General features: G+C 50.2%; 1 protein-coding gene and 1 long non-coding RNA gene across 3 annotated transcripts in view; one reads left to right on the top strand and one right to left on the bottom strand.

The window, feature by feature from the left end:
* The first annotated feature begins 3,916 nt into the window (after positions 1–3,916).
* The window catches only part of Dmrtc1b (DMRT like family C1B), a 38,036-nt gene continuing 15,104 nt past the window's right edge, over positions 3,917–26,848 (top strand). For both annotated transcript variants that reach the window (XM_048797165.1, XM_015501573.2), the window contains exon 1: positions 3,917–4,177. The gene's annotated coding sequence lies outside the window, so the exon portion shown is untranslated. The remainder of the gene's footprint in view (positions 4,178–26,848) is intronic.
* LOC125614424 lies at positions 9,596–13,654 on the bottom strand. The gene is made up of 3 exons (XR_007345012.1): positions 13,292–13,654; positions 12,611–12,704; positions 9,596–12,203 (listed from the first exon to the last, which is right to left on the bottom strand). It is a non-coding gene; the product is annotated as an uncharacterized LOC125614424 (long non-coding RNA).

Raw genomic sequence — 26,848 nt, 5'->3', positions numbered from 1 at the left:
CCCCAGCCCAAGACTAGATTCTTTTAATATCAGTAAATATAATGAGGCCCCAATATTTTAACATATGGTGGTATTCAGTCACAGTGCTCTTCCTTGTGAATATTTGTATCATTTTCACTATGGTTTGTTGTCATAAAAGACATGTCAATGAGAATTCGCATGCACATCTTCTTGTGCATGGGATGGGGTGGGTCTCTAGGAGTCAGGTTGCCAGAGTGAGCAAATAAAAGTAGAGGCTGTCTAGTTAAATTTGAATTTCACATAAAGCCTGAGTAATTATTTGAAATTTAGTAATGGCTTTGCTGTCAGAATGTGTCAAATATTGCATAGGAACATTTACACAAAGAAAATTCTTATCATTGAACCCAAATCCAAGTTTTCCTGGCTGTCCTGTATTATTTCTGGAAACCATACTCAGGGTGAACGTCCACAAATGAATGGTTTTTGTCAAGGGGTTCTGGCCCAGGTCTGGAATGTCCTCCACAGGCTCATGTGTTGAAGGCTTGTTCTCCAGTGCAGCAATGTTCACAGGTGGGGCTCTGGGGGAACGAGTCCTCATGAGGGCTTTCACCTCATCAGGGTATTAATCTATTGGAGGTGTGACCCAGAGTGCCTACCTGGTCAGTGGCTTTTCTCTCTGCTCTGCTTTGGAGTAGCCAAGTGGGGAGCAGCTTTGCTTCACCACGCCTGCCCTACCATGGTGTTCTGCTTCATTACAGGACCAGAATCAGTGGGGCCAAGTGACCATGGACTGTCGCCTCTGAAGCCATGAGCCAACATAAGTCTTCCTTCTTGAAGGTCTTTCCTCTGGTGTTTTATCACAGAGACAGAAAACAAACAAAAGGGAATTTCAAATTTTAGTAAATGTGGCTTACCTGTTTCCAGTCTCTTAACATGTTTAATATTAATCTATTGAAATAATTTTGGCCGACATGTGGGGTACAAACTCTGTCTCTTTGTTGTTTAATTGACTTGTCCTGAATTGTTAGTGGGGATGAACAGTTGAAGAAGGGTTTACTTGCTGTTTGAATTTCTGACTGCGGGGAGTGTGTTCATGATTTGCCCTTTACCTAATTTCTTTGCTCTTCCAGCTCAGGCCAGCATGGGCAGTCGAGTGGGTTGGTAGAGGACTATGTCTCCTAGGCACAGAGAGGCAGTGAGCAGGAATGCAAGCGTGACTGCATGGCACCCTCTGAATTTGCCTAGTGTCAGATTGAGCTCAGACATGGTTATGGTCTGGTGATTCCTCTTCTGACACGGGAAACGTTTGGGCCTGAGATTTCCCCCCGCTTGCCCTGGAGAGCTGGTCACTGGTCTGGCTGTGCACAGAGTTTTGGCTTGGGCAGCTTTTTGGAAAGGTTATGTCTGGAGGATAGCAAAGGAGGACTGAGAGTGAGTTCCATCATAGAGGTGGGGAGTGTTTCAGGGAATAGAGTTCTCCTCCAACTCACTGACTAAACCCTCCACATGGCCAATGGCCTGAGTGTAGTGGGTGACACAGAGAGTGACCCATGGTACTTGCAGTACCTCAGTGAGAGTGTGCAGTGATAGATTCACCAAGGGCTTAAAAGAAACTTGCCCTGTCCCTCCTCTTGCAAAGGTTTCTAACGCCTCTCTCTTTGTCCATGCTTTCTGTGTTTTCCTAGGCTTCTTTACCCTTAGAAAGCTGTTATGGGAGAAAAGTCATGTGAATAATTTGACAGAAGATGAAGAGCCTTTGGATGGAATTTTAAATGTACGTCCCAATTGATAAAGAAACCCCTGGAAGGTTTGGTTTAAAGGACAATATAATATGTCTAGGTTGATAATTGGTATGTGTGCCAGGGTCCCACCAGGAGGCAGCAACTATGCTGGTTATCTGGATGGAGAACACTGGATGCAAAGAACGACTATGCAACAAGAGGCAGACACTGCTACATGGAGTATAAGAGTATTTTTAAGGGTCCAGAAATAGCGGGTACAAAAAAGACTTCCTTCTTGCAGGTTGAGAAAAAGCAGCCAAGAGAGGAGTACAGATGCCCACACTTCCTTCCCAGCTGTGAATCAGACCGGTTGAAGAAAGCATGGCTGGCATATGAAAGAACAGGCAGCCAGCCAGTGGGTGCCAGGGGCTGTGGACTTGAGCTCCTCTGGAGAAGAGATCACCACTGTGTTGATGGCAGCCGTGGTTGGGAGAGAGCACAGACGGAGGGGTGCTGGAGCTTGTCTGTTTTGGCCTCTGACCTCCTACAGTGAGTCACCTCAATTGGGAGACAGCAGTTAGACAGGAAGTACTTTCCTGCTGGGATCTGTCAGGTCCTCCAGTGCTCTGGACAAAGTCTGATGCTCAGTTAGCTGGCATGGGAGAAAGGTTAACAGAGATCAGCTTGAGCATGCACTAAAAGGCAGGGCAAAGAAGGATTGATTTGGGTTTGACAGACAATGAGTTGATAACTGGCAAGGGTGGCACCAGAAACCAACAGCATACAGTAATTAGCCCCAATAGGGTCCTTTCCACTAAAAGCAGAAATTCTCAGAAAGCAAGTTTCAAATGACGGCGCATGTGGTACCATAGTCCCAGTCAATGGAATAAGAAAGAGGAAAGTGAGGACTTCCATTGTAATATGCAATGTGATTGTCTACCAAGAATGTGCAAAAGAATCCACTGAAACAGCATTATTAATTATGGAGACTTGTTATTAAAGATGGCCATATACCAGATAAAATATGCAAAAACCACTAGGCTTCCTATACAGCAGAAATAATTAGACAATACAATGGGAAACTCTCTAATTCATAGCAACAATGAAATTAAAAGTTCTGCTGACAAATGAAAGAAAGATATAGAAGGCAAATTACAAAAGAGAAACTAAAGAATTCCGATAACCAACCTGAATCAATGAAAGAAGATGTGGCGTTTTGGATGAGAAGCCTCCTTACTTTAACAATGTTACTTCTGCTCATAGTCAATGGTACATCCTAAACAATTCTAGTTAATATTCAAGGAAGGATTTTCTTTAACTTGAAATAGTGATCCTGACCTGACCTTCATATAGAGAAAATATCTGAAGAATTTCACAACGTGTGTACGTGCACGCGCATACACGCACGTGCGCATGAGTGAGCAGGGTTGTGTGGGTGCTGAGCATCGGGACCAGGGGCTCCTTGCTACTGAGCGATATCCCCAGTCCTTTTTTATATTTTATTGAGACAGGGCCTCACTAACTCCTTCAGGCTGCTTCTTGAACTTGCCAGTGTCCTGTCTCAGCCTCCAGAGTCACTGGGATTACTGGAGTGAGCCACCACAGTGTTTGAAGAACCTTTGAAAGGGAAGAATAATGAGGGGGGACTTAAAGTAAGAACAATTCTGAATCTCTATGTTGAAATGAACAGCAATGGAATTTTGAGCAATGAAAGAAAATCTGAAAACCCTGAAGCAGTAGCATGGAAATTGAGTAAATGTTGTAGTGAGGTATAAAAAGTGCTGCCGTAAAAGAGGCAGACTGTTCAGGGATGTGGAAGGAGGTTCCACCAGATACTGCCTAGAAAGGGTCGGGTGAAAAACAGGAGTGCTAAATCGTGCTGCACGACAGGACAATAAATGGATGCACTTGCCGGGCTGGAGACATCTTCTTGTTACTGATGGGATTCCTAGGGGCTGACCTCAGAGCCAGGGGTTTCCTGGGTGACCCTCAGATGAAAGGCAAAGTGGAAGAAAGCAGTTTGTTGAGGAAGAATGAGGCCCAGTAAGATGGGAGTAAGAGGAACAAGTAACAAGTAAGAAGGCGTCTTGAAGAATGGTGATTGACTGGGAAAGTGAGATTATAATTAACAACGACTGTCTGCCCCGACTAGGAGAGAAATAGTACACAAAAGAACTGCCAATCCCCCCCCCCCCCCCCCCCCCCCCCCCCCCCCCCCCCCCCCCCCNGCGCGTTCCCACAGCTCCGGGAAGACCCGGGCAGAGGAGGCTTAGCCCCCTCCCCTCCCCGCCGCCTGGTCCTCGGGGTCTGAGGGCGGCGGCCTCCGTCCGACTCCAGACCCTGGGGCTCCGGGTCTTCTCGGCGGCGGCCGCAGCATCTGCGGCGACGTCACAGCCCTCGCGGCCTCACACACAGCGCTCCGGCCGGCCGCCGAATGCCCGTGGACGCGCATCTCTTCCCAGAGTTCCTGCTTCCTGGGCCAGCCAAAGCCGCAGGTGAGAACGTCCGCGGTAGAGGTGACACCCAGGGCCTGCGGGTCTCAGAGGCCCCCTGGCCTCCTCCTCCTCCTCTCCTCCTTGCCCAAGAGATCCCCACGGGGGCGCCTGCCGCGGGGCCGCTAAGTGCTCTGCTCCCCGCAGCCCCGAGAGCACTTCTTCGGAGGCACATAGCCCCCGCCCAGGTGCTTCTGCAAGTTGCTTTTGTGGACCCCAGCAACCCCTAGGGCCCCCAGCGCCGAGTACCCCGCGGGCCCCAACATCCCTGATGCGCATGCCCAGAGACCCCGGGAGCTAGAAAGTAGCTGAGCTGCTGGTGCAGTACCTGCTGGTTAAGAACGCGAAGACGGTGCTGATCAAAAGGGCAGACATGCTGAAGTATGTCATCCAGAGGTACAGGAGCTTCTTCCCCGAGATTGTCGATTTTCAAGAGAGCCTCTGACCTCCCCGAGTTAGTCTTTGGGTCCTAGGTGAAGGAACTTGATGCGACAGAGCACTCCTATGTCCTGATCAGAAAAACCGATGTGGCCCTGCTTTGGGGCCTGACAGGCGACCAGGGCCCGCCACAGACTGGGCTTCCGATGATTACCCTGGACTCGATCTTCATGCAGGCCAGAAACAGTGTCCCTGAGGAGGTGTTCTGGGAGGTGTTGAGGGTGTTGCAGGTATATCCGCCTAAAAAGCATTTCATCTGTGGGGAGCCGTCGCCAAAGCTCGTCACCAAAGCGTGTGTGCAACACGAGTACGTGGTGCACCAGTAGGTGTGCAACAGCAGGCCCCTGTGCTCGGTGTGCTTGTGGGGCTCTCAAAGGAAGCAAGACAGATGGAAATCCCGGAGTTTGTGGCCAAGGTGAATGACACCTACCCCAGATCCTTCCCGTGGCAGTAAATGAGGCATTGAAAGAAGAGGAGGAGATACCTGGTGCCTGAGACACAGCTGCTGTTGGTGATGTGACAAGTGCCAGTGTTAGCGCCAGTTCCAGATCCAGGGCCTATGCCATGGCTGAAGCAAGCAAGCATCAGCACCAGTACCCATGCAAGCAAATGCCAGTGCCAGGGCTAGAGCCATGGTGGGAGAAATGATCAGTACCGGGGACAGTGCCAGGAAAGGTCCCCATCTCGGGCTAGCATCAGGGGCTTCTGCTGCCAGCAGGGGAGGCCGAGGCCGAGTCTTCACTTTGTTTTCTTGTGGGTAGAAAAAGAGGCCCTGGAGCAGAGAAAGAGCCAGGCTCTGACCTGTGAAGAGTCCAGGGGTAGAGTGGGCTTAGGGAGAACAAACTGCCCATGACAGTCGTGTTCCAGTGCTATTTGTGGTTCTTGGTGACTGAGCTTTCAGTTTGCACATTTCAAAGTTCTGCTTGCTTTAGCCCCCCACCCCCCTGCCCCCTTTTCTAGAGACAAATATCGGATAGACACGGATTGGTTTCAGGTTAAATGATACAGGCTGGGGATGTAGCTCCATGGTGAAGCACTTTGCTGGCATGTGCCAGGCCCTGGGTACCTTCCCCACCCCCACCCCACCCCACCCCCACTGCAAAAGCTAAAACACCAAGAAAGGACGGCATCATTAGACCTCAGTTGAAATGAAAGTCAGACATAACCAATCTTTCAAAATCCTTGGTTTTCTGGACATTCCATCGAGCATTTAAGTTGAGCATCTGGGTTCCAATGTTTTCCTCTTCTTCGTTTCCGTTTTAGGAGAGATGTGCTGTTGTGTGAAAGACAGTGGGAGACTATAATCATTGTATGTCTGGAACATATTAGAGGATTGGAATAAGTCATAGTTTGAAAGTTGGAAGGACTTGACAGTGCAATGATTCCCCGTCCAAATATAAAGATAAAATAAAGAGCTGGTCAGCGTCTGACGTCCCCAAAACAATGGATATTTACTTGTATCTGCACAGTTTTCTGGAATGTAGGGGGAAATAAAAATTTCATGAATGAGACACCTTGCTCATGGACTCCTTTATTCAACGTACACTTACTGACCGCCTATGATAGGTGAGGCACTTTGCTGGGCACCCGAGATACAAGAATTCACCGGTCTCGTCCTGTGGCCCCCATCTGAGAGTCTAGATGGGGCTGTCATGGAAGTGAAGCAGCCAGATGTGGCAGTTTGGTGTGTTAAATGCTGGGATGAGGTGGCGAGGGAGCCTAGAGGAGAGACATTTAACTCCGGGAGGTGGGCACTGGGAGCCAGGAGGCTTCCTTGTCATGAGGTGCCTGCCGTGTGAGATCTGAAACACTTAAAGAGTAGTAAGTACAAAGTCCCTGAGGCCGGGTAAGGCAGGCACCGGGAGGATTCCATGTTCTTCAGTGGGAGTGGAAGGTTAGAACTTGTGGAAACCTGAGAGACATGCTCTGGGAGTGAGGACATGTGCGGGAGCCAGGAGCCTCAGTTGGTGGACATTAGGGCCGAGGAAAGAACTCGGAGTGGAAGAAGACTTGTTGGAAAGCAGCTGCTTTTGGCTCTGAGATGAGCCGCCGGGAGAAGACTCCAGCTGCAGCAGGTCTGAAAGCTGTCCTGGACTCCGGTCCCTGTGTAGGTTGGACACTGCACATACCAAGTGCTTTTGATTTCTCATCTCTAGGGAGTGACAGGTGAGGGGTGAGGGTCCACTTATGAGAGCTGTTTCCCAGAAACTGCTGAACTTAGACATTCTCCCCTCTATTTAGGAAGAGCATAATGAAGGTGCTGGCATGATTACAGCTATGTTTCTAAAACACCAAAGGCCTGGGTGTGTGGTTGCAATAAGCGATCCCATTGATGTCCCAGGAAAACTGTTGGGAGGGGCAAGGGAAGATTCTGCACTAGCCTGCAGTGCAGGCAGGAAGAGCCCTGAGGGCCAGACCCAGGAACTTAAACCCTATTTGGTTAGCCCTGGATGCCACAGAGGGCTTTTGAGCGGTGGGGGGGGGGGTTGTGATGAAAGCACGAGCCTGCCAAGCTCACAGTGGCCAGCATAGCATGGTGTGTCAAGGATGGGTGTTTTCCATGCCTTAGAACGGCCCCTGGTGGTACAACGATCCTACTCTTTGGCCTTGTGTTATCTTTGTTCCTTGAGGTGGATGTGCACATTCTACAAACCCCCTTGTAGGCCTTGGGAAGCCGTTTGCCTGATTGATACGCAGGGCTTAGGATCTGGCACCGGTAACTTCAGGGTCTCCTCTAGGACACAGGGAGTCAAGAGGACGCTGCGCTGTCACCCCTCGCTTGCTTTCTTCTGCTGACATCAAGGACAGGCTGGTGGGGGCGGGGTGTTTTAATATGGGAGCATGCAGTCAGAGGGGAACGGGAGCAGTATTTTGGGGGGGCTGTGCCTTCCTTTGGGGTGTGGCCAGTTGGAGTTGATTATGTGTGCATCCATTTAAGGCCTTTTCTCAGGATCCCAAGGCACCTACTCCCCATTTGCAGCCCAGAGCCACTGTCAGACACAAGGTCAGGGTATGTTTGGCCAGAGGGAGAGAGAGAATATTTTTGTTCAGTCTTACATTGAATTCCCCTCAAAGTCATTACAAAACATTTGTGGAAATGCAGTATCTTCAGGCCACAGTCTCCTAACAGGTACCTAATCCAAGCATTGCTGTGCCATGACAAGGACCAAGTGCGTGGGCCCAACCACGTGGGTCGTTCCTAAGCTCCTCCTCCCCTTCCCCAAATGCCATCCTCATCCCAGTGAGAGGAATGTCCTTCTGGGGAGGGGTGGGAGAGAAAATGATGCAAACACCAGCAATTATTTCTAGATTTATTTCACCTTGATGGGAGGGAAACATGAGGAAGCCCGAGCATGTGTCAGCAGGGAGGAGGGTCAGGCAGCTGGGGGAGAGGCTCCTCCAGAGTGTGGCTCTCCCTGGGGGAGGTGGAGACAATGAAGCTGCTGGTCTTGCAAGGCTGAGGGAGCCCCAAAAGACCCAACTCCCCATTCATTAAGAAAACAGGAGAAAGTGATCTGATGGGGCCTCTGTGACATCCACTCACCCATTCCTGTGTCCCCAGGCCCACCATCACTCCACCAGCCTAGCGATTCTTGGAGTCACGGTTCCCAACATGGCCTCAAACACTTTGCCAGATTCAAAGATAAGAATGCTCCAATTTCCCTTATAGATTTGCTCAGAGGATAATAGGCTACAGTACACATGGAGGCCCCCTCAGGAAGACTAACATGTCTCATTCTATGAAAAAGAACAGTCTGCTCACAGAAAAGGACCTCTGTTGGAGGGGCTCTGTCTTGAGGGGCAGGGGTGCTTGGGAGCTGTTTAGAATCACAGGACTCTGACACCTTTTCTCAGGATCCACAGATTTTTTCCAACACCTTTCACTACCTCTCCCATATATAAGCGCTACCCAGGTTTTCTGGGATGTGAAGCTGGTGTGTACTGCAGGGGGAAGAGACTTCTTGTTCTCTCCTCATTCCTGCGTGCAAGTGCCCCCTGGGGGTCAGAGCTGCCAGCTGTGGGAAATTCACTGCTGATTGGCCTCCATCCATTGCAACCAGGACCCAAGGAGGAGCACACAGCACTGCCTCAAGGAGGAGGGTGGACAGCCCCATAGGGCCGAGGAAGATGCTCACTACCTCCCCCCACGACCCACCCCCACGGGAGCCAACACCCGCAATGCACCCGAGGCTGGCATCAATGTTGAAAGCGACGGAGCAAATACCACGAAGCAAAACCAGTCAGGAGTGCCAGCGTTTATTTCAGGCCTCGTGACCAAAGAAGGTGGAGAGCAGGGGCGGGGGCGAGCAGAGGGGGCTGGATCACCATTCACAGCTCTGTTTCTGCAGTTCTGTGTTCTCAGTTTTCCAGTGTCTGGTAGCCTCTCCTAGGAAGGAAAGCAGAGTGATATGTGGCCCCTTCAGAACTCAGGCCTGCCTTGGAGTTGTCATGTGGGAGAGGAGAAGAGATAGCCGGGCTTGATGCTGAGCAGCCAGCAGCAGGGGCTGGCTCTGAGCTCTTTCACCTGAAAGATTTGGTCACAAAAGCCAGCAGTCTGTGGAACCATCTCTTCCAAGACCCGTGTGCATGAGCATGATCTCTGGGCCAGCCTGGGTCATCGGATGGGTTCTCCATGGTGTCCGACAGGACTGGTTTGCCAGAGTCTTTTCGTGGAAATTTCACGGTCTGCAAATATAGACCCACAGCCTCATCCCAAACGTCCCTGCCATCACTGGCACCTGTTACCTCCTTTAGCAACAACAATGTGCTGTCCTGACCCTGTTCTACGTGTGGGGCACACAGCAGTGATCTACACCACCCCACGCCCAGCCCCTCAGAGGTACTCTGCATGTTGGAGGGAAATCAGACTCACCAGGTCAGCAGGTGGGAGAAAAGGAGTGAAGATCATGCTTCCAGGTGTGCGCGAAGTGCCTGGAGGGACCAACCCTTGGAGAGACCTGCTAAGCTCCTCTCTTGGTTGGGCGCAAAGAGAACAAAGACCCGTCCCTTCCTTGACCCCCAGCCCCTCTGCCTCTGCCCCACTGTTCCTCCCTTCTGCTTCCCAGTACACTCTGCTAAGCACTGGATACATTTCTCACATGTGACGTTCCCCGTATTCCTGGATCCCTTACTCCCACCCCTCCAATCTGTCTTTGCTTCCTTTGCTTGTCTCCCCTGGCCTCCCCAGCAGGCCATCCCAAGCCAGGTTTCTGCTGGTTGAGAAGAAAAGCACAGAGGGGCCCCACTGTGAGAACAGGGTGTGCAGACACCTAGGGGTAGTTCACCATGTGTGACCATGTCCCTTTGCCCCTGTGTGGTGGCCATCCACTGTCCCAGTTTGTCTGAGACCACCCCAGTTTTCTCACTGCCAGTCCTATGTCCTGGAAGATCCTTCAGTACCAGGCAAACTGGGTGTTCTTTGTCACCTGACTTCATGAAGCACTATTGTCCTTTTACTCTACGTAGCTTTCCACACATTTCACAGCCAAGCCTTATGGATGACGTGGGTGTTTCTCATGTATAAAATGAGTCATTTGTGAGTAATGGACGGGTTTCCCTTCAAAGGGCAGAGGCAACTGCAGGGAGACTTATTTGACCCCTGAATACATATCAACTGCAAACCTGAGGAAACCTCAGCCATCACTTCTGTCCAGGGTGTGTCACACCAGCATTGTAGACAGACCCAGAGTACTAGAGATAGGATTGGGGAAAGAGCTGGGAAGCATATCACCAAGACCCCCGACACTGCAGATGGGATTTCACATGCAGAACCCCTGCCCATCAGACGGGTGGCCACTGGCTTTAAAAGGAGACCATTAACAGCATTAGAGCTGCTGACCAAGCCATCACTTGTATAGGATGGCCTAGAGAGGAGGGTGCCAGCGGTCCCAGACAGCTCTGTCCTTCATGGGGTCTTGTACAAGTCAGACGGACAAGAGCCCTGAGCTGTCCAGTACGTGAGTACCTGATTTACACACAACTTTTTACCAAAACCTTGTGAGTCTCTGGGCAAGTTGTGCCAGATACTCAGAAACTCCTCCCCAAAGTGAAAAGGTCTCCTGCCCTGTCCTCCACATCTCCCTTCCCGTGACTCCACTCCAACGAGGCTTGTTCCTACTGCACTCCATGGAAAAAGAGGAGTGTGTGGAACATGAACCAGTGAACAAGTGAAAGCGATGGTTCTTGTTTGGCTTGCAGCTAGCTACATTGTGTGGGTTGGGTTTAAGTCCTAAACTGCAGGCTTGGTGTAAATTGCCAACTTAAAAGATAATGGATAGAAACGAAGACCCAAATCACTACACTGTCATTTCTCTGCACACGTTTAATCCTCACGTGAGGAAACTTGACTGGTAAGTGAGGAGTTTCTTCCTAGTTCCTGGTCAGACCCCTAAACTCCCAGGGAGAAAGGCCAGATTCTATCTAAGACCCCCAAACTCCAGGTTTCCTTTTGTGCACTTGTCAACATACTGACTAACCACCAGGTGGCCGAAGAAGAACAGGATACTTTGTGCACTCCCCCCAGCACCCCAGAGCCTCTGAGCCCATTATGCTGGAGATTCTGAGTGAGCTTTCTCAGGGCCCAATCAATCAGTTCTGGGGATCCATCCCCATATCTTGTCCTCTCAGAGGCTCTAGGTTGTACCCATGGTCAGGTCCAGGGATTCTGATGTCATTGGTGATGCTAAAAACAGTGGCAGTTCATGGGCGGGGTACCCACTCCCCCACTTCATTGGTAACACTGGGAGTGGTAGTTGGCTGCTTTAGGTTAGGATGAGGGGCCGGATATATCTTTCAGTATCTGAAGGTAGTGACATCTGTGATCTGGATGGCCGGGGAGCAGGGTCACTAGAAAGTCAAAGTCAGCCGCAAAATATTTACTACTTGCTATGCACTGAATTGTACTTCCCTCCACTCCAATTCATGTGAGGAAGTCCTCACTCCCATTGTGACTGCATTTGGAGCCAGAGCCTTTAAGGCCGAGTAAGGTTCAGTGAGGCCATGAAGGGTGGGACCCTGATGTGATAGGACTAATATCCTTCTACAGAGAGACCCTAGTGAACTTACTGTCTGTCTCTGCACACACACGCACACACACACACCCCACACACATACACACGCACACACACACATCATGGAAAGGTCACAGGAGGACTTAGTGAGAAGGAGGCCAAACATGAGACCAAGCTGCAAAAGTCCTTGACCTTGGAGTCCCCAGCCTACAGAACCTTGTGAAAATAAATTTCTGTTGTTGCAGTCACCCAGTTTGTAGTGTTTTGTTGTGGCAGCCAGAGCAGACTATTACACCCACCTTGGGATTTTGCTGAGCAATGAGTCTGGGGCTGCTACTGGTGGTCAGGCTGCACACTCCCCCAGAACCCAATGTGGGGTGAGGCTGACAGCCCTGCCCAGCCTCTGTGGATTTCCTTTTCTTCCTGAGTGTCCTGGAGAAAATAAGCTGCCTCTGGGCACCTGCCTTGAATGGACCCGGAGGGTGTGGGTGGGATGGAGCTTCCTTAAGGAGACTCCTGTGCTGTGGGTGGGATTCACCTCAAGAAGTGCTCTCCACGACAGCTCCCAACTTCATAAGGTGCTGAAATGCAAAGAGTATAGGGATGAAAATTGGAAACCTTCATTTGGAGGGCATGTTCCAGGGAGAAGGGCCCAGCTGTATCCCGCCAGCCCTGGGATTCCACAGGGTGAACTGCAGGTAATTATCTACGGGGAAGCACTAGGTACGCGGGAGGGTCTCAATAAAATTCTGTGGGCTTGCAAGCAGTTTCTCAGAAACTCTTCCAAGTGGGTTGTGATTCTTATTATTGACAATAGTAACAGATCCCTTTTTCAGAACACCTGCTGGTTACAGATCTGCCACAGTTTTAAATATTGTCTTGCTTACACAAAATAACCCCTGCACACAATCTCCCCGAACCCCACTAAAGAACACAGATAAAACGGTGGTGTCCCTCTTCCATCCCACTCCATCACCAGTCTCCTCACCTTCAGCCTGGTGTGTTTCCTCAAGTATTCTCCAGTTGTGTGTTCACATACACCCGAATACCCCTGTGGAAATGCCTGGCTCTGTTTCACGGGGCTGTAAAACACACTGGATCACGCCACATGTAGTGTGGCAACTTGGATTTTGCATTTGGCAGGAAGTCCGGGTGAACTTGTCCTGTGCGTTCCTGGAGAACTGTCCCATCACTTTTACCTTCTACCTAGCATTCTCCAGAATGTGCCAACGTTACCCTCTAGGGGTGCTGGGTTCACTGTCTGCATTCAGCAAAGAACTGAAGGGCGGGACACAGAGATAGCAAGCAAGCAGCAGGTTTACTGCAAAAGCGACAGAGAAAGACTTCTCTGAAGAAAAGGGGCCCCAGAGCCAGGAATCCGTGGGGGGGCCTCTGCTTGTATTTTGTGTTCTTTGGCATTCCCTTCTTTCCTTTTCTCCTCCCTGTCCACACTCTCCTCACTAGTATTGATGGGAGCCCCCTCCGTCCACCTGTCTGTTTTACTTTTTCTGCTGGATCCCCCCTTAAGAGCGTGAGTGTGACGTGTCTGTCTCACTGTGTCCCCTGCTTGTGTGCACAAGCCCTTCTCGTCAACCAGCAAATTGACTTCATTAGAAGACCCTCGCCACGTTCCTTTGTTCTGGCCCTGCCCCCTCACTCGCCATCTTACCTTGGCTGCCCAAGCCCTTCTGGGTCTCCCTGACATGATTCTTTATTTCCACACGTAAGGACCTTTGTGCAGGTTTATTTGTTTTCCTTTACAATTTCAACGTTTTCAAGTGTTCCTTCAGTGTCCTTGTTGCCAGGAGCTGTGTTTCCTTAGAAAAGGTACCCGGAAGTGGAATTTGGGGTCCAAGGCACACATGCCGTCAAACACTGAGTAACCACCTATGGGTGGGTCTCCAAGGAGGTGACACCAATCCACAGTCCCAGGAGCAGCATAGGATCCTATTGGTTGTCCCCCACCGCGGCTCCTGATGTGTTTGGTGCCCTCAACTTTTGCCAACCTGATGATTGAAATATGAGAGGTGCTGTGTAAATGACTCCTTTCCGGAGGCAGTGGAGGCCCAAGGCTGGTCATTCCTGAGAGCCTGACCTCAGAGATGGTCTGCAGGCCTGTGTTGGGGAGAGGCCAAGAAAGGCGCAAGTTCACTGAGAGTGACAGGAGAAGATTAGTGGCCATGAGAGGGCTCAGACGCTGCACTCTGCAGCCCTGCGGATTCCAGTGGAGCCGGGGAGTGTTCCAGAGCAGTCAGTGCCTGGAGGAGTGAGGAATGAAGCTAGACTGGCAAAGGGGGAGGATGAAGAGCCTTGGGAGCGCGAGACCAGGCAAGTGTGGGGACTTTGCAACTGCAAATAAGCAGACGCCAGTTTCTGTTCTGTGCATTGGCAGAAGTAAAGCTTGGCTCCCAGGAGGCAGCCAGGGATAGAAAGCTGTGTCCCACAGATACTCTGAGCTCTGCTGTCCTGGTTCTCTAGAGGGAGGGAGCTCCTTGGGGAGCTAGATGTGTTCCAATGTCCAGGTCTCAAGGATCTTCCCAGGTGTGCACAGGACGGTCTGGAGCTTATGAAGTCTGTCCAGGAAGTTAAGGTACTGATATTGTCCCCAAGGCTCTGGGCCTTGGGACACTGGGCAGCCCGCCAATTTTGCAGCTCTGGGCTGTGAAAGGAGATACCTTTGGGCAGAAAGACAGGACATTAATGTCAAGCAGGCACTTTGGGGATGGAGCAGGGAGTGGGGCAGGATATGGCCCTAAGGGCAGCAGTGCCCTCAGGGGAATTTTCACTAGGCTGCAGGCTGGGCATCATGTACCTGTGCCTTGAGGCATGAGATCAGTGAATGTGCAGAAAATTATAATTTGGAGATCACTCAGTCAAAGCTTTCATTATGTAGATGGCAAAAGGCAAGCTCAGAAAGGTATGCCACCTTCCTCAAGGTCACAAGGAAGACATGCACCACTCTGGTAAGACAGTCCAGTAGGACACTGAGACTAGGACTGGGATTGACAGCTGAAGCGTGTCTTGTGCTGGAGCTGAAAGGGGCCCGAGCAAACACTTCATCGTGGCAAAGAGAGCCTGAGCACTGTCGTGGCAGCCAGGGCCCACACCCACAGCAGCAAAGTTCCACTCAGGTCATTGTGCATGAGGCTGTGTCCTTGTGTATTCAGCCTCTGCTGTGTGGGGAATGAGGGGTTCTGGGACTGTCCTGAGTGTGTGTGTGTGCGTGTGTGTGTGTGTGTGTGTGTGTCTGTCTGTCTGTCATAGAGGAGTCACCTCCTCATCACCTCACCCTGCCCCATTAAATCTCTTGTCACTTGAGGTTGTATTGCTGTGTGCCAAGTCGTGCCACCCCTTGCCCATCTCCTTGGTTGCAGGGTGGTGCCCATCTAATTGTTTGCAGGGTGGTGACATCAAGTCAAGGGGCCTAACCCCTAGCACTGTCCTGAAGGGACAGAGGGATCAAGCTGGCCTTATCACTTTGTTCCTTGCGCCTTGACTTCTTAAGCAACACTGGCAGAATTTTCCATCTCTGTGTCCCTTGCAGTGTCGGGCCCTTTGTCCTACCTGCATTTGGCCATCCCAGATTCACTTCTGGAATGCAGAAAAGCCTCCAGGGTGGCTGCTCGGGCTATGACTCTGGAAATATCCAGCTTCTGCTGGTGGGAGTGTGTGGGCTCCAAGGAGGGGACATGAAAGGATTCTGCTCACCCTTGGCCCAGATCAGAGAGTCCAGGTGCAACACAAGCTTAGTGGACACATGCTTGTTGACTCACCTTCCCAACAAATATTTGGTATGTGAAGACTTGTGTCAGGGACCGGTTGTTCCAGGATGAACAATGCAGAGCTCCTGCCCCAGAGACCAGTCTGAGTGGGGGCGGCCATGACAATGAACTCATCAGAATGGACAAAGCTATGATGGAGAAGAGTACACGGTATGTGTGTGCACGGCAGAGGGAGGGGCATGTGCCCAAGGGCTGGGGTGAGACCCAAAGGACAAGGGAAAGGCAGAGTCAGGAAATGGTGACTCCAGAGAAGGGTCATAAATGCAAAGGCCCTGTGGCAGGGCAGGATTGGAAGTTCTTTGGGGAGAATGAGGGCAAGGTTTAAGCATGTCTGGAGCTGTGGGAGAGGAGGAGTCAAGATGTTCTGATGGAAGGGGTGAGTTAGGAGACAGGGAGAAGCTCTTACAGAATGATCTTCTCCTGAGGATGGGGTTCATGCATATGGAAGTCTCCAGGGTAACTTGCCCCAGGCTCCTGCCCCTGTGCATACACGGGTCCATCTAAGTTCACCTTCTCCAGAGAGGCTGGAGTGACGCCCACCTGAGCAGTGCCCCAGAAGGCAATGCCCCTATAGCATCCTCTGTGCCTGGGGCGGTGGGGTGGGGTGGGGTGGGCTGGGAGGCGGGGCGAGGCTGGAGACCTTGCATGACGAGGACACTGACAGGGCTTTATCTGGAAGAGAGCCAGGGAAGGGCAGGCTTTCCAGCATTCGTGAAATGAAGGACAAGAGGGAGAATTATGGACCACAAGACTTTGGAATCAGGCACCGGAGAAGGAGAAAGAGGAGGTGAAAGAGGGAGTGTGGACAGAGGGAGGCTGGGAGGAAGGGAGGAAGAGAGGCCAGAGGGAAGGGGAAAGAGGGAGGGAGAAATGTGTATCTGGTGTCTGCAGAAATGATATGGCCACAGACCCCAACCCGATGGGGCTGCCTCCCTCACACCAGAAATCTTTAGACAAGTATGCATTGTGATATGCCTCCCTTCCTGGAGAACAAATGCTTTGGTGCCACTCGCTAAAATATATTTTGCCTGCACTAGAAGCCTCCTGAGTGCCTGGGGATTTTCCAAGAGAGGGTGCATTGTCCCGGATCAACAGCATTAAAAGTCATGGCTGCTATTTACTAAGGGCCTAGAGTGTGCCAGAAACTGTCACAAGAGGTACATAAATGGGTGCTTAATTTAAGTCCGTCTTGATTGTGGAGTGCCCATCAAACTTTGCAGAAGCGCTGTCTGAGTCCAAAGGCTTCAGGTGCTTTGTTCAAGGTCAAAGGGATGATTAGCAACAAAGCTGGGACTTGTCCCTGAGTCTGACCAAAAGCTAGGCACACCCTGTTCCAAATGGCACCCAATCACACCAGCTAGTCTGAGCGGGGCCTTCCATCTCTGGCACAGTCTGCAGGCCCCAGGTATTCCCGCTGCCTTACTTGCTACTGACCGATGCATAACAAATCATCCCCGAAACAGCAGCATGAAACAATAGACAGGTTATCCCTCAGAGTTTTCTGGACTAGGGATCCAGGCACGGCTTAACTGTGGCCCTTGTTTCCCAGTCACTTGTAAGAGTGCCATCAAGGTGTTGGCACACGGAGAGCGGTCTCTTCTGTAGGCCTGGATGAGGAAGGATTCTTGTGCGTCTTGGCAGTTTCTAATGGGCTTTAAGTAGGATGAGTGCCTTGGTTCCTCTCTGGCTGGTGGACAGAGACTGCCATCGGCTCCCTGCCAGCGGGTCTTCTCCATCAGGCAAGCACACAGGAAGAGCCCGAGAGAGAATGAAGGCCCAGAAGAGGGAAGGCACATTCTTGTTATAGCCTAACCTCAGACAGAGAGGGCATACCATCGCCCTTGCCAAAGTTGGCTGGATAGAAGCCCACCACAAGTGCGTTTCACAGGGCCGTGAGTGCCAGGAGGTGAGGATCATAGGGAGCATTGCATGACTATGACTCCCATTCCCACTTGGAATACAGGGGCTACAGTGAGCCTTTCAGGTACGGAGCAGCTTGACAGAGAAAATGGTTGCTGGGCCACTTTGCAGGGTGCTGTGTGTTCAGATGATCCCAACCCCCACCTCCGGTAGGACCATTGGATGGGCCTCCCCAGGACTCAGTTCTGCTTGGTCCTGCCTTGCTCCCCATCTGCACTAGCCATGCCTGGTCACAGAGTCCATAGGGAGTGATAGCCCCTGAGAAAGACCAGCACCCTGTGTCAGTGGATACCTCCCCTAACTCGGGCAGGGCTGGATCCCCAGATGTTGCTCCTGACCCTTCCTGGTAATACACAGAGGGAGAGCTTGGCTCCCCTTGTGAGAGCGGATCTGTCTCAGGAGGAAAACATGTAGGCATGAGAGGGCTGGGTCCTGGGCTATCTGTAAAAGCTGCTGAGATGTGCTTGCTTCTGAGCTCTGGGTTGGGATTCTGGGAAGACATTGTCACTGGAAGCTTCAGGGGAATATGTTTAAAAAATTTTTTTAAATGTGGTTTTGAGTTGTAGATGGACACACTGCCTTTAACGTATTTGTTTTTATGTGGTGCTGAGGATTGAACCGATGCCTCACATGTGGGTGCAAGCAAGTGCTTTACCGCTGAGCCACAACCCCAGCCCTCAGGGGAGCTTTTCTAAGGCAGCTGGGAAGCACCCCGCCAGAGGGGGAGTTGCTCTGAATCTGCACAGAACCTTGGGAGTATTCAGACACCCTGGCTGGGGGACCTCCAGTAAGGAGGAGAGGAGCAAGTACAGATTAGGGATGCTTCCTGTGTCTCCATAACACTTCACTGAAAATTACAGGGAGATCTGAAGCACGTCTGTAGTAAAGTGTTATTTAAAAGGGGTGGAGTCTGCTATGATTCTCTTTGTTTTGCTGTGGATTTCAAATATTACAGTAGAAAAATCCTGTCAAACTGGAAGACAGAAGAGAAAGTGGGTTGTAAGTGCCACTGCCCCCTGCCCATTTCCCGCCTTTCCCCAGTGCGTCTCCCAGCCAAAATGCACCAAGCCTAGGGGCAGGCTGGACTTGGAGTTTCCCAGGAATGCATAGATCCATTAGGAGTGGGCCAAGAAGCCCAAGGGGTGCAATATGCCCAAGCGGGTGCAGCCTTAGCCAGTAGCATCAAGAAGTCTAGGGGAGACCTGGACTTTGCTCTGTCCCAGGAGGCAGGTTTAGCTGTTTTGATGTAATACACAACAAGGGCAACCTACAAAGGGAAGAGCCTTGGTATCCTGGTATCGTAAAATGAGATCAACAACCTGAGGTGATGGGTGATTCCGTGTGCTGGATGGTTTCTCCTGGAGGGCAGGGTGGGGATTGTTGTGGTCAGGATATAACTTCAAGGCTCCAAAGCTTTACCTGCGGATTCTGGGACACCCTCCCTCCCTCTGACCCCGCCTCCCTGCCCCTCAACTCACAACCCTCTTCCCCAGTCCTACAGCTATGACCCAAGTTCCTCCTGCCCAACAGCCACCCTCAATGAAATGTTTGAAACCGGAGGGTTTGCCTTCCACTGAGCACAGGGCTGTCCAAACAGTGACTGAGGAAAAGCAGTACTGTTCCACTGCCCAGGGGTACCCTCGCAGATGGCTAAGTACTGTGCTGGTGCTTTGCCTCCATAATAACCCTCTCCCTGCCTGCTCCACCCAAACCCACAAACCAGAAGGCACTGCAGGTGAATATTCCTGGGGAAACAGACAAGGAGTACAAAAGAGACACTGTGTTTTGTGTCTGTGTTTTTATCTCCTGCCCAGAGAATAAGGTACGGGGGAAAAAGGGAACTGGGGTAGTAGAAGGGCCTTGTTCAAAGTCTGGGACTCTGTGGCTCCCATGGTCTTGGTTTTTACGTGACCAGACTCCTCCCCTAGGAAGGAAAGAAGAGTGACCAGTGTGGACTGGGTGGTGGCTCAGCGGTAGAGTGCTTGCCTAGTACATGCGAAGCCCTGGGTTCGATCCTTAGCACCACATATAAAATAATTAAAATAAAGGTATTGTGTCCAACCAGAACTAAAATAAATAAATATTTAAAAAAGAGTGACCAGTGGACCATCGGGAGCCCTGAGGATTTCAGGCTTGGCCTGGGGTTCACTTGGTGGAAAGGAATGGAAGCAGCACCTTGGGCTTGGCAGAGGGCAGTGAGCAAGGCAGAGGCTGACCCTGATTCTCCTCTGAAGGGTTCGATTCTTCTGAAGGGCAGCATGTCTGGAACCAGTTCTTTCAGTACCGAAGCAGAAGAACAGTGTCTCCGAGCCAGCCTGTGCCATTGGGAGGGTTGTCTGAGATGATGTCAATAAGTGAAGGGCCTTGTGTCTTCTTCTGAGCCACTCCTCCTCTGGGAAAACGGAGAAAATCGTTCGTGACTAGCCCTGACATTGTTTCTGTCACTCCTCAAGTGTTTGTTGAAGGCCCAGTGTGTGCACAGAGGGCTCAGATCTGGGTGTGCTGCATTCAGCAGTGACCTCCAGAGACCTGGACCCCAGGCCCACACCAGACCAGTGATCTGTCACGCTGGAGGGAAACCAGCCTCCACAAGCCCTCAAGCTGCTCTCCCCTGGTAAGGATGAAAGATTGCACTGCTCACCCTGCAAAGCTAGGGCACCACCCTGAGGGCTCCAGTGAGATGCAGCTTTCTTCACGCGGGAAGGCCAGGACTCAGCAGCGGCAGGATGCCAGAGACTTCCAGGATCCCTTAGCAGTGTGATGTGCGTGTACTATCCAAAAGGAGGTATTGTCAGAGGCCAGCAGAGCTATTCATTCCGCTGGGTAGAAAGAGGCTGTGGACCTGCCCCCTCTTGAAACTTCTGTCCCCGTGTCCCTGGCCTAGATTCCCACCACATGTACTGCAGATGAGTACACTCTGTTCAAACAGTTGATAATACTCATGACAGCTGCAAGCACCGAGATGCCTCAGTGAGTACTGCCATTGTTTCCCTTCCTCTCCCCTTCCTCCCACGAATCCATTCAGCTCCACCCTTCCGCTCTAACGGAGATGACCAGGTGACTACTTGAACTCGATGGCCTCTCATTTTTACGTTGCTCTGCTGGTGAATATACGAGCCTCAAGCCTTAGGGAAGACTGTTTAGCACTCTGCTAATGTTGGGATTTCCTGAAATTCAAACCCAGTTACTCAGCAGTGATAACTTTCCACTCCCCAGCTCCATCCTCAGCTCCACCAACGCAGTGAGCAGACAGGGAGGCCCTGAATGACCCCTGAAATGGCCCCTAAGTTCCTAATGAGTAGAACCCCAGCTCTGCTAAGGATCCATAGTCACAGTCCAGGTTTCTCTTCCATGTGTGAGTGGAAGGCAAGGTGGGCACTAGAAGGAAGCAAAGCTGTAGATGTCTGTGTCTCACAGAGACCCTGAGGCCCTTAGCTGTCATTCTTGCATCAGGCGCCTCCCCAGGGCACAGACTCAGCTCCTGGGAACTCTCCGAGGTCCTGACCTTGAGGACACCCCCTGGCATGAACAGCACTGGAAATAAGCTTTCTAGAACCCAGAAAGGGGTCTTGAGGCAGAGGCATCTGAGACCCGGGGCTCCGATGCAAGAGCGACCACCCTGCTTCTGATTCTGATCAGTAGCAGACAGGAGAGAGCATCTGGAGGTGCACAGTAAGCTAAAGGTTTTCAGGGCAATTAATCCCTGCTCAGTTGCAGTGTGTACGATCTGCACCGATTTGCAATACCAACAGCAGAACTTCAGTATGTGATGCCCATAAGGTGCCATTAAAATCTTTAAGGGCTGCCAATTCATACTTGAAAAATGCAGTCAGTTTGATCATTGCTGCGCTTGCATTATGATATGTGCTGTGGCGCTCCTACTTCTTGTGCACTGGCCAGTTGCTTGTCTACAAATGTCGTGCTCCAATTCTTTACTAACTTGCTTGCTGTCTGTTTGTTCTTATCTGTGTGTTTCTTGAGTCATCTCTCAGAGGCCTTGCTACATTGCAAGTATGACTCTTTAGTCTGAAACAATTGAAGAACGTGACTGTTCCCTGTCTCTCTCTTCTCTTTGCAATTGGGGTCCTGTATCTTCTTGTGTGGACACTCCATTCCTTGGGACACCTGGCTTCTTTCAGTACTCACCAAACCACGTGAGGTCGTTTGATTCACCCTTGTTTTCAAATGTGGAAATCAGGGCTGCGAGACCGTGAAGACACCATATGTAGAGCCACTGACCACACTGAAATTAACAGCTTTGCCAGTCCTCTGTGGGCTCCCACCCTGGCTACCCTCCAGGCACATAGGAATAGGGTATGCGACTTAAAATGCGGCTGCCTGCCTGAACCTGGCTTGCATGTCATTTGTGCCTAAAGAGCCTGGCCCTCTGAGCAAGAAAAGGACAGTGAGTTCACACAGAAGACCATGGTCAAACTTTTGTCACTCTCTAGGCTTTGTGAGGGGGCTGCATGAAACAGGCAGAAGGATTTTCAATGTTCCCCTGTCTACTAGGCTATTTAATACAAAACACACATCCCATATGTTGGTGCATTGGCCTAGAGATTCCTGATGCTGCAAATTCTAACAAAACCACCTCCTTTTTGTAAGGTTAAAGGGTCAAAAAGATCTGCAGATTCTTCCAACACCTGTCTGTGCACCTTCCATATATAAGCGCTGCCCAGGTTTTCTGGGATGTGAAGCTGGTGTGCACTGCAGGGGGAAGAGACCTGTTGTTCTCTCCTCATTCCCGCATGCAAGTGCCCCCTGGGGGTCAGAGCTGCCAGCTGTGGGAAATTCACTGCTGATTGGCCTCCATCCATTGCAACCAGGACCCAAGGAGGAGCACACAGCACTGCCTCAAGGAGGAGGGTGGACAGCCTCATAGGGTGGAGGAAGATGCTCACTACTCCCCCATGCCCCACCCCCACGGGAGCCAACACCCGCAGTGCACCCGAGGCTGGCATCAAAGTTGAAAGTGATAAAGCAAACACCACAAAGCAAAACCAGTCAAGAGTGCCAGCGTTTATTTCTGGCCTCGTGACCAAAGAAGGTGGAGAGCAGGGGCGGGGGCGAGCAGAGGGGGCTGGATCACCATTCACAGCTCTGTTTCTGCAGTTCTGTGTTCTCAGCTTGACAGTGTCCAGTATCATCCCCTAGGAAGGAAAGCAGGATGATAAGTGGCCCCTTCGGAACTCAGGCCTGGGGAACTCTGGTGTCGTCTGCAGTTGACATGGTGGGAGAGGAAAAGAGACAGACAGCGAGGCTTGGCTGTGAGCCACCAGAGAGGCAGGGGCCAGACCTGAGTTCTCATCTGAAAAACTGGGTCACAATGCCAGCATTCTATGGAACTGCCCCCCACCCCCAACACACACGCAAGAGCAGGATCCCTGGGCCAGCCTGGGTCATTGCATGGGTTCTCCATGATATCAGACAAGATGAGTTCCCTGGAGACTTTTCGTGGGCCTTTCACCCTCTGCCACATAGTGTCCACAGCCTCATCCCACAGGTACAGCCGCCATCACTGGCATGTGTGACCTCCATTAGCAGCTATGTTGTGCTCGCTGACCCTCTTCCAGGTGCTTGGAATACAGCAGTGACCTGCACCACCTCAACAACACCTAATTTCCCATGCTGGATTGCCCTTGGAGTGCACTCCACGCACTGAGGGGAAATCAGACGCATGAGGGCTGCAGGTGGGAGAAAGGGGGTGTAGCTCATGCTTCCAGGAATGTGTGAGGTGTCTGGAAATAGCTACAGGACTGTCTTGGAGAGATCTCTAAGCGCAGCTCTTCCGGGTGGAAAGGGAACGGGGGGGCACACCCCCTCCCGGACCCCCAGCCCCCTGCCTCTGCCCCATGGTTCCTCCCTTCAACTGCCCAGTACACTGTGCTCAAGCACTGGATACATTTCTCACATGTGACGTCCCCTGTGTTCCTCTGTCCCTTACTCCCACCCCTTCAATTTCTCTTTCTTTCCTGTTCTTCTTCTTCTGGCCTCCCAGAAGGCTTAAGCCAGGTTGCTGCTGGCTGAACAGAAATTGCAGAGGTATTCAGGCTGATGGTGAGTTCTCCTTTGGTTGGGATGCCAGAGACAGGAGTGTACCTGGACCCCCACCACCAGCAGATTGACTCACAAGATGAAGTACGTCAAGGCCCTCAGGCAGTGTATCTTCCAAAATGGTCATCAAAGAAGGAGGATGAGCTGGGTGATAGCATCCAGAATGCATTCTGATAGCAGATGTTTTCCTCTTTAGGGTTATGTGAGATGCTATCTGTTTGTGGGTCTTCATCTGGTGGATGGATGGTGGGTAGGGGTTTGGGGGCCTGGAGGGCTTGCCAACCATGATAGATGGAGGGCAAGGGCCAGAGGTGGAAGGCAAAGCAGCAAAAGTGAAATCTTCCTGCCGCCTAATCCTACTCTATCAAACTCCATCCTGGAAGCTTGGGTTTCAGGAGATGCTGCCAAGTTGTGCACCCTGCTTGCTAACCCTATCTGTGGGGTCTGCACCACTGACTGCCAGCCCCTCTTCCTCTTCCCCATTGTCCTCCCTGCAAAGAGTTACCCTGAGGGGAAGGAGGAAGTGTGTGGCCTCCAGAGTCTTTTAGGTGGTTCTTAAGGTGGGGGTTGCCATTTAGTAATGCATGTGTCACAAAACCCGCAAGGACACAGGGCTGATCTGGTCTTGGAGCTTCTCTCAAACCATGTCCAAAAGAGACGCAGTTATGACTTGAAGCCATCCTGCAGGGAGAAGACAAGAAAGGCATGCGTGCCTCAGAGAGTGATGGAGGAAGTTTACTGGGCTATGGGAGGACTGAGGAGGGGCAGCCACCCAGTCCCTGAGAGTTGACATGGAGTCAGTGAAGGTTTGCCAGGGCAGGCATGCCTCTGGTGGATGAAGAAAGAAGTTGGCCAAGAAGTGGGAGAAAGGCAGAGTGTCAAAGGGAGAACCCAGGATGATATGGTGAGTTTTTGTGCCTGACAGTAAGCAGACCCAGTTTTCTGTCCCAGGAGCTGATACAAGTCAACGTCAGTTCCCCTTCGGGGTTAGAAACCCACACTCCACAGAAATGCTGAACCCTGGTGTCTGATCAGCAAAAGCCCAGGGTTTTCAGTTGTGATAATAGTGCATTGATTATTTTTCCACTCTGATTCATGCTTTTGTGTCCCGACTGAGACAATCTGGCCTGCTCTCGCGACACAAAGTATTTCTCCTGTGGATTCTCTGAGTGCACAAATGCAGCGAATTTTACTTAGACCAATGATTTCTTTGGAGTTCATGTTTGGATGTTGGGTGAGCTTTTGAGGTTTGTTTGCTTTTTTCCTTAAGGAGGTCCGCTACTCCCAGGACCACTAGTGAACTGAATTACTTTATATAGCCCTTGTCAGTATTCCACTGATGGGGTATGTGTAGGTCTCTTTCTGGGCTTTCTGTTTCATACACTGATCCATAGTTCTTGTTCTGAGGCAAAACCATGCTGTTGTCTTTACCATCCCTTTATATTATAGCAGGTAGTTTGGGAGTATATGTTCTCCATCTTTGTTCCCTTCCAAATGGCTTTGGCAAGTCTATGTCCTATGCATTTCCATGGAACTTTGCTTATTTTATTTTATTTTATTTGTAGTTGTAGATGGACAGAATGCTCTTATTCTTTTTTTTTTTTTTTTTGGTTTATTTTTATGTGGTGCTGAGGATTGAACCCAGGGCCCCACACATGCTACGCAGGCACTCTGCCCCTGAGCCACAGCCCCAGCCCTCCACAGAGCTTTGAGGGATGGTTTTTCCTTGTAATTATAGTGATGGTGAAACTAGGGATCGACTACCAGAATACTGACACCTTGACCTTTGTGAGTCTTCTGATCAATGAATGTAGTACACCTCCATTTATTTAGGTCCTTAATGTCTCTCAGCAATCTTTTAAAGCTGTCTCCAAACAGGTCTTTCAATCATGATGTTAAATTTCTCAACAGATAATTAATTTACTTTCCTGGTACTGAAAAAGACATTGAAGCTAAATTTCACTTCCAATTGCTTGTTCCTAGTAAGAGGGAAGAGACTGGTTTATTTGTGTGTCTGTTTTTTCGATACTGCCTTTCTATCCTGTGACCAGGCTAACACGTTTGTGGAATGTGGTAGATTTTTTTTCTGCAATACATAGTAATTTCTGTGTAAACTATCATGCCATCTGTAGGTGAAGACAGTCTCTCGTCCTTGTCACTTCCATGCCATTTCTTTCTTTGCCTCCTTGCACTAGCTAGGGCCTCCAGCATCATGTTGTAGTCACGTGACAAGAGTCTAAGCAGGGAGACGTTCTGACTTCTTCCTCATCTTATGATAGGAACATTCCGTTTTTCTCTACCGAATATGATGGCAGTGGCAGATTGTTCATAGAAACATTGTATTAGCTTGAGGATGTTCCTTTATGTTCCAACGTTATCACGTCTTTTATTATTTTGTTGATGGAGAAAGGGTGTTTTACCTCATTAAAGGACTTTTCAGGCATGCCAGTTGACAATTACTCGTCTTTTCTTTTATTCCACTTATATGATCAAATTCACTGATGGAGTTTGATGTTTCCATGGGGTAACAAGTGTTTGAGGTGCCTAGTCTGCCACTGGACTAATCTTACTCTTGATTACATATTCTATTTTTATTACATATAAGACCTTATAGAGAAACCACTTTTTCTTTGTTCTCCTTTGCTCTGTTGAGCCTGTTAAGAATTCTGCCCAATCTGTTTACTGAGGTTGTTGAACTGTCCGAGATTATAGCTTTTCAGAGCATTGCATGATTACACATTTGCAGTACAAGTCAGGGGCCTTGCTGTGTTGCCCCAATCCTGGGCTCTAGCGATTCTCCTGCCTCACCTTCAAGAGAAGCTGGGACTCCAGTCACATACCACCTCTCCTGGCTTCCATCACTATCCTTTTAATGTCTGTAGGATCCATCTTGATGGACACACAGTCACCTTTGATAATGGAAGTGTCTTCTTCATTTTCGACCAGTCTACCTAGAGTTTTACCAAGAGTGTTTATCATTTCAGAGAATCAGTTTTTTTTTTATTTCCATGCTTTTCTTTATGGTTTGACCAATTGCTATTTTGTTGATTTCTGCTCATTATTATTCCTTTCCTTGCACTCTCTTAAGCCTCACTGTGCTTTTCATTCTTTCAGGACATTGGAACGAGGAGTATAAGGTCATGGAGTTGAGGATTCTGTTCTTTTTGACATAGTCTTTTAAAGAAATTGAACCATTGATTAATGTCTTGCATCCCACAAATTGTGATGTAGTGTCGTCATTCTCTTTTGGTTCAAAATATTTCCCACTTTCCTTCTTGATTTCGTTCTTCTTTCTTTTTCCTTCCTTCCTCCTTTCTCCCCACCTTCCCTCTTTCCTTCCTTCCCTCCTTCGTTTCTTTTACATAAGAGGGAATGAACTCAGGGGCATTTAACCACTGAGCCACATCCCCAGTCCTTTATATACATATATATATATATATATATATATATATATATATATACAGAAA

This window comes from Marmota marmota, unplaced genomic scaffold (assembly GCF_001458135.2).
Source record: "Marmota marmota marmota unplaced genomic scaffold, marMar, whole genome shotgun sequence".
Lineage (NCBI taxonomy): Eukaryota > Metazoa > Chordata > Mammalia > Rodentia > Sciuridae > Marmota > Marmota marmota.
The sequence above is the reverse complement of the archived record's forward strand: the minus strand, read 5'-3'. Positions and strand labels throughout refer to the sequence as shown.